Raw genomic sequence first — 6,574 nt, 5'->3', positions numbered from 1 at the left:
AAAAAGTGAATAGTCATGAGGTGGTGACATGTGCCTTAAATCCTAGCACTCAGGAGGCAGAGGCAGGTGAATCTCTTGAGTTTGAGGCCATCCTGGTCTACAGAGTAAGTTCCAAGATGGCCAGAGCTATACAATAACCTTGACTCAAACAACAGCAGCAGCAGCAACAACAACAACACAAAACAAACAAACAAAAAATGAGTAAAATGTTCTCATGTCCATATTTTTAGGGGAAAAAAAAGCAAATAAAAGTAAGTGTGGTACCTGGCACCTCTAAGACTAGGAATGTCCGGTAACTGTCACTGAAGAGCACTCTATGGCTGTGCAAGGAAGGGAAGGGAGCACCCTTTGACTTCATAGAAGGGAGCACCTTGTGACTGCATAGGACGGAGCACCCTATGACTGTTTACAGAAGGGAGCACCCTGCAACAGCACAGAGTGGAGCACTACACTACGACATGAGAAGGTGATCGAGGACTCCTCCTTCACCCTCGGAAGGGTTCTGTTCTCTTCCTGTAGCAGGATGACCCCTGTGTCTGAGTTCTTCTAGTCCTCCCCCTCTCCCGGTCCAAAACAGATGCTGGTGACAGCTGGGGAATGCACAGCAATAAAGAGTTATTGGACAATGGTCAGAGCCAGCCAAAGTTTGACTAGGCTGCCTTTTGGTGGCAAGTTGCCTGTCACCAGAGGCAACCAAACATGAGCCCAACACCTCTCAGCAGGGAGAACAGCAGGATTCCACCCTAGTTTCCCCAGCACTTAGGAGCAAAGACATACCTATTAGACTTCTCCCTTCTTCTGGACCCTTCAATTTAAATGTGTCTGGCCCATAGATTAAGCCCTGGATATGGAATAACCATTTTTTAATAAGGACATGTGATTCAGCACAAACTACTTCTCATGAGGATTTTTGCTCGGATAAATCAGTCTTCCCTTCCCTCAGTGTTCATGGGTTCTACTCTAACCAAGCCATGGTTCAAGAGCCTTGAATTTAGTACAGATTTTGAGGAAATGTCACATCTCTGGTGGCACTTTGAAGGATAACTTCTGGAGCTCAAGATTCTCAGCTCCCCCAACTTCTAGAGCCTAAATCATTGGCCTCAGAGGCTTCCAGAAGATTTGAATTTTAGACAACCCAGAGGTCCTAAGATCAAACGCAAATGAGGTCTTAAGACCTGAAAGAGGTGTCAGAGGATAGCTAACAACTTTAGGATTTCCCAGAAGTCCCCTGGAAGTGACAGCTCTCAATCAGGGAGCTCAGGAAAGAAAAGACAGAAAAGGGAACAAGTTCAGAGGCTCCTGGGCCTTAGGATCTCCCCGTTATCCTCAGGGTGCCCCCACCATGGCCCTGGGTGGGAGGATAGTCCTGGCACCTCAGGCCCTGTGCATTGCTTTGTCCCGTCAGTACCCCCTCCATGCTCATGATGGCCTGCACTTCTGCCTCCTCAGCTGCTTCATGGCGTTGGCCGACCTTGTACCTAGATCACTGCCCAGTCCCTTTTTCTTCCCTTCTGTTGTGAACACGGGATGGGACTTGAGGAGGTCAGAGCTCGGGCAAAGAGGGAGGGACAGAACCTGCTCAAAGCTGCAGGGAGTAAATCAAGCTGCTCTCTTCCTTGGGCTGTCTGACTGGCCTTGCAACCCTTTCCAATCAGGGAGTCTAAAGTTACCATATTGACAGCATCTGCAGCCAAGCCCAGCTCTAAAGGAGATGAATAGCAGTGACTCAGGAGCCCAGTGGAGGTAGGCGGCTGGGCTGGGCTGGGGGAGGAAGGGGGATCCCAGAGGAGGAGGAGGAGGATCTCAGCAGGGGTTTGGGAGGAAGAGTGGGGGCAAGATGGGAAGCAGGCTAGTAGCCTTCTAGACCAAAAGAAGCGAGGGAGGGGGAGGGAGAGAGAGAGAGAGAGAGAGAGAGAGAGAGAGAGAGAGAGAGAGAGAGAGAGAGAGAGAGATCTGGCTTCAAAGAGTTGCTCCCAACTTCTCAAAAAGCTGATCCAGCTTCTTCTGTCTCTAGGAGGCTTCACTGAGACCCCAAAGCAGGACCTGTCGAGTCGAGTTTCTATGTATATGTAATGGTGGGTCTCCGCTGGGGTTTCTGCTTTGGATTCATTTAGTGAAGTGACCCTGTCTTGAATGTCTCCTTCCTGAGTGGTCCTGGCCAGCCCATGTAGTGTAGAGGACTCCATCCATGATAATGGGCTGGAATGATTTAGCTGTGGACCATGAGACCAGGGAGGCTGAGGAGTGTTTTGTGTCAGAGTGTCACAGTATGTTTTACTCCCGCCTGGCCTGTTCTCTCTCAGGGAGGAAGAATACCCTGGAAAAGTGCATGAGACAGATGACCTGTTTCTCAGAGAGCACCAGCTAGAAGGGACCTATGCATTCTAAGGAGGAAGCAGGTTAGAGGACCAGGCTGCTACCCCTCCCTCCATGACTCACTACAGATGGCTTCAGGGCTCTGTGGAGTGAGTACCTAGCTAACTCTCCCCACTTGAGCTAAAGCATCTCCGTGGCGATGTTTTTGTACCATTTTCTCTGTAAGTTTTCACGCCCTTGCTATGTCTACTTCAGGGACTACAGTAATTGCGGACATCATTGTCTGGTGGTGAATAGACAGGATGTGGAAGGTATCAGCATGTGACAAGATGGAAGATGTCTCTAGAGATGGACTGGATGTGGCGCGGGTTTCTGAGGAAGGAAGCTAGCCTAAGGAGAGACCTAGATCAGCACTAACATGAGGACCAGCCTCAGCATCTAAAACTCCTACTGGAACCTGGACCCAGATATGAGGAGACATGAGGGCCATTCATTCACCCATCTAGTCCATGAGTGCTGTTCTTGGTAGACGGTAGCAAGAGACAGGAGCTGATGGTGTGGCCCTTACAAAGGGAGAACATTCAGCACTCACCCACATCTGGGAATGGTAGGTGAAGCAAGTCCTGGTGGACACAGCTTGCTTGTCTCATGGCCCAGAATTCCTAAGCACTCCGCAGTAACAGAAACATGCTAAGAACTGGGCTAAGAACTGCTCACCTAGGGTGACGGCTCCTATACCCACTGACCTTTGCCCTGACCTGTTGTCAACAGTAGCTGAAAGTCCTCCTTTCCCCCTCCTCCTCCCTCTTAGATCTCTCCCTTCATTTCTTCCCCAGATTCTCTTGCTGCTGCCCCATCAAATGATGTCTTCTCTAGGTTTGGGCTTGTTTTCTCTTTCAGACATGTTTGCTCTTCTCGAGTGACCTTATTGCTCTGCTGGCTTTGTTTATCACCCACGCTCTACGACCTCAGGTCCAGCCATCTTCCTCAGTCTTCCACGTGTATTTCCAAATGCCTACAGGACACTCCCAGCCAGACATTGTGCAGTTCCCTCAAATCACACATGTCCAAAACATATTGATTATCATGACTCTGCCTCCCATGATGATCACCTCATCATGCCCCTCCCCTGTCTCTTCTATGACAGTTGACAAAATTGCTATCCCACAGATACCCAAATGGAAACTTTAAAACTACTCTTGACCTTCCCTCTCTAACTAACAGATATCTACCCTTTTCATCTGTACCAACATTGACCTGGATTTGGCTTTTAACACCACCCCTGGCTAAGGTAGATTCCCTCCTCTGGGATCTGACCATCTTGGTTTTCCCTCCACTCTACAAACCGAGACAACTGTTCAAACATAGCAGCTGTTTGTGCTAGTCTCGTGTTCAGAACTGGTGACCTTACAGTGCCTATGGCCAAAAGGGTTCCTGTCCTCATGTGGTTTATATCCCAGTTTCGGAACCAGCAGAAACAAACAAACAAACAAACAAACAAAAAAAGGATGTGTAAGTAAAAAGGGTAGGGATACTGGAGTATGGTGGACATTATCTAGACACCAGTAGAAAGACCCAAAGAAACTGTTCGCTATTTAAAGAACTAAGTTCATACCTGGCTTGGCAAGCAAGCAGAGTATCCATGCCCCAGTCTATTTTTACCTTCTTTCACATGGCTTCTTTCCTGCCTACATTTCCTTTGCCCCTCCTCCCTCTCCCTCCTCCCTCCTCCCTCCTCCCTCTTTTCTCCTCCTTTCTCCCTCCTACCCACCCCATGGGGATGTTGGGTGTTTTGTCTGCATGTATGTATGTCTGTGAACCAGGTGTGTGCCCAGCTAGTGCTCACAGAAGCCAGAGGGCGTTGGATTCCATGGAACTGGAGTTACAGGCCCTTGTAAGCCACCTTGTGGGGACTAAGACTCAAACTGGAGTCCTCTGTAAAACAGACAGTGCTCTTAACCTCTGAGCCATCTCTCCAGCCCCACTTTTTGTGTGAGACGGACTTTCATGTACCCCAGGTGCTGACCTCAGACCCACTCTAGAACCAAGGATAACCTTTGAATTTCTGATCGTCTTGCTTCTGCCCCCTCCCAAACCCAGGGGTTATATATGTGCTTACACCCCACATGGTTTCTGGCATGCTGGGAATTCAACACAGGACCTCATGCATGCTAGCAAGCACTCTACCTACTAAGCCACATGAGCCTTTTCCTCGCAACCCTTTTCTATATTCTATATCCCACTTCATGCTGAACCTCAAGCCCATGTGTGTAATGAATAGATAATATTTTGGAAATCAATGTGGGGTCCCTAGATGAAGGAAAGAGACCTTAGGTGTGGCCTCTTCTGTTCTCAGGTTTACTCCAGTGGCTCCTTTCCTCGAGTCCCCAGTGTTTCTCACTGTTTCTTCCCCAGGTGCCTCCTGTCCAGATATATAGCCAAGACACCAAGGGCAAGGACATTCTGGTTCCGTTCTGAGACAATGACTGGCACACAGTAGGGCCCTGAAACAGGCCAGCTGACTGTCAGGGGCATGAGGCAAAAGGGAAGCGACTGCTGCTTGCTGCTACCACATCCAGTGGCCAAGCTGTTTGGATGGAAAGAGGAATCATGAAGCCTCCACCAACAAGTGGGCAGCCAGAGGCACACACGTCTTGCTCAAGAAAAACAACTTTGTCATCATGTCTTGCCCTTGAAAATACCCCTGTACAGCCAGAGAACCAAGAGCCAGGCACATGCCCATGGGATCTGATGGTCTATGGTCTGTTCTTATCATCCTGAGCAGAAAGTCATCAGGCGAGAGCCAGTCTTAAGACTTGGCTTACCCATTCAAATGATCTGTGCAGAACCAATTCTGTTTTCATCCTAACAACAAGGTATTTATTTCTTTTCAAGGATCTTAAGTGAAGCCTAGCTTCTCAGTTGTTCCCACAACCCGTTACTGGAATTCCCTAATTTCTATTCCCCGAGACAAGAATAATTGAATACAGGGCTTTGTTGGTCTTTGGCAAACACACTTAGAATCACTGCTGCCTTTGGCAGGATAAGGGCAAGGTAGACAGGTAACCAACCGTAAGAAATTCCAATAAAAGTTCTGATTAAAGGTAAGATTCAAATTAAGAGTTAGATTTTTTGTGCGTGTGTGAGAGAGAGTTGTTTCAGGCTAGGTGCCTGCTCTGGGGAGCATTCTGGGCATGTGCCAGTGTGCTTGGCGTCCCCTGTCATTGTTGACTCTTGCGAATTTCACACATGCTCACCTCATCTTCCTTTCTTTTTACAATCTCCCCAGAAAGCACCCCACCTCTGACCTGAGCATTTCATTAGTCCTCCCTCCTTAGAGGCCATTTGGGATTTTTCCTGACAGTCGTTTTCTATTCACTTTGGCTCAGACCTGCCAGCCCAGCTATTCTCAGCCAAGCCTCCAAAGGAAACATGATCTGCTTGCTGCGTCAGATCACTTGGAAATAGATACGACTGGCTTGGAGTCACTCCACACAGGGCTGTAAAATTGCTCTCCTCCTTCTAAGTGGGTTGGGTCAAGCCCAAGCTGAGGAGGGAGGCTTCCAAGGAACACAGAGCACAGGCTGTAGTAAGTGGCAGTGATGGAGTCGGTGGCTGGCTCACTTCGGAGTCAGTATTAACCTTCCACTGTGAAGGTGACCTCCATGGTCAAGCACAAGCAAGACACTGGGGTCTTCACCGGGGTGCCTGAGAGGTTTTACCAGAGCGATGGGGATTCAGTCTTAGTGTGAATCTCTTCATTCAAGCCAAGTTCTAGTGTAAAGTTTTGTTATTTCCAAGAAGGCTAGTTGATTTGATTTCAAGATGTATGTGTCTTGTGCAAAGTTTAAGGTATCTATTCTTCTACTGGGCCACACTAACAAATATCACCGAAATCCTGATACACATTCCAAGGTTTCCTTGGACTTCCAAATGGGATTAATTTATCGTTTGGCTCCCTTTTCTTTTTAATTTTAGATTGTATTTTAATGTGTCTGGATGTTTTGCCTGCATGTATGTGTACCGTGTACACTGAATAAGAAGGCCAGAGGACAGCACTGGATCCTCAGGAGCAAGAATTGTAGGCATTGTGAGCCGGGATGTGGGTGCTGGGAATTAAACCTAGACCTCTGGAAGAACAACAAGTTCTCTTAAATGACGAGCCCTTTCCAGGTCCTGGTTTCCTTTCTCACTGTGTTGTTTCATTCTGATGCCTGGGAGTCTGCCTGGTTTAATGAATAGAGTTCTTGGGTGGGAG

At 48.2% G+C, this 6,574-nt stretch overlaps 1 long non-coding RNA gene across 9 annotated transcripts; it reads left to right on the top strand.

Moving 5' to 3' along the window:
* Positions 1-1,704: 1,704 nt before the first annotated feature.
* On the top strand, positions 1,705-5,432 carry LOC108351266 (uncharacterized). Of its 9 annotated transcripts, none has more exons than XR_015622479.1 (5): positions 1,705-1,743; positions 2,015-2,075; positions 2,304-2,399; positions 2,572-2,923; positions 4,732-5,432. It is a non-coding gene; the product is annotated as an uncharacterized LOC108351266 (long non-coding RNA). The 9 variants fall into 9 exon arrangements; XR_015622483.1 differs by having other exon boundaries at positions 2,304-2,465; XR_015622485.1 differs by lacking the exon at positions 2,015-2,075.
* The last annotated feature ends 1,142 nt before the right edge of the window (positions 5,433-6,574 follow it).

The sequence above is a fragment of the Rattus norvegicus genome, chromosome 6 (assembly GCF_021556685.1).
Source record: "Rattus norvegicus strain SHRSP/BbbUtx chromosome 6, alternate assembly SHRSP_T2T, whole genome shotgun sequence".
NCBI classification, from domain to species: domain Eukaryota; kingdom Metazoa; phylum Chordata; class Mammalia; order Rodentia; family Muridae; genus Rattus; species Rattus norvegicus.
Note: the sequence above shows the minus strand (reverse complement) of the source record. Positions and strands in the feature narration are given on the sequence as shown.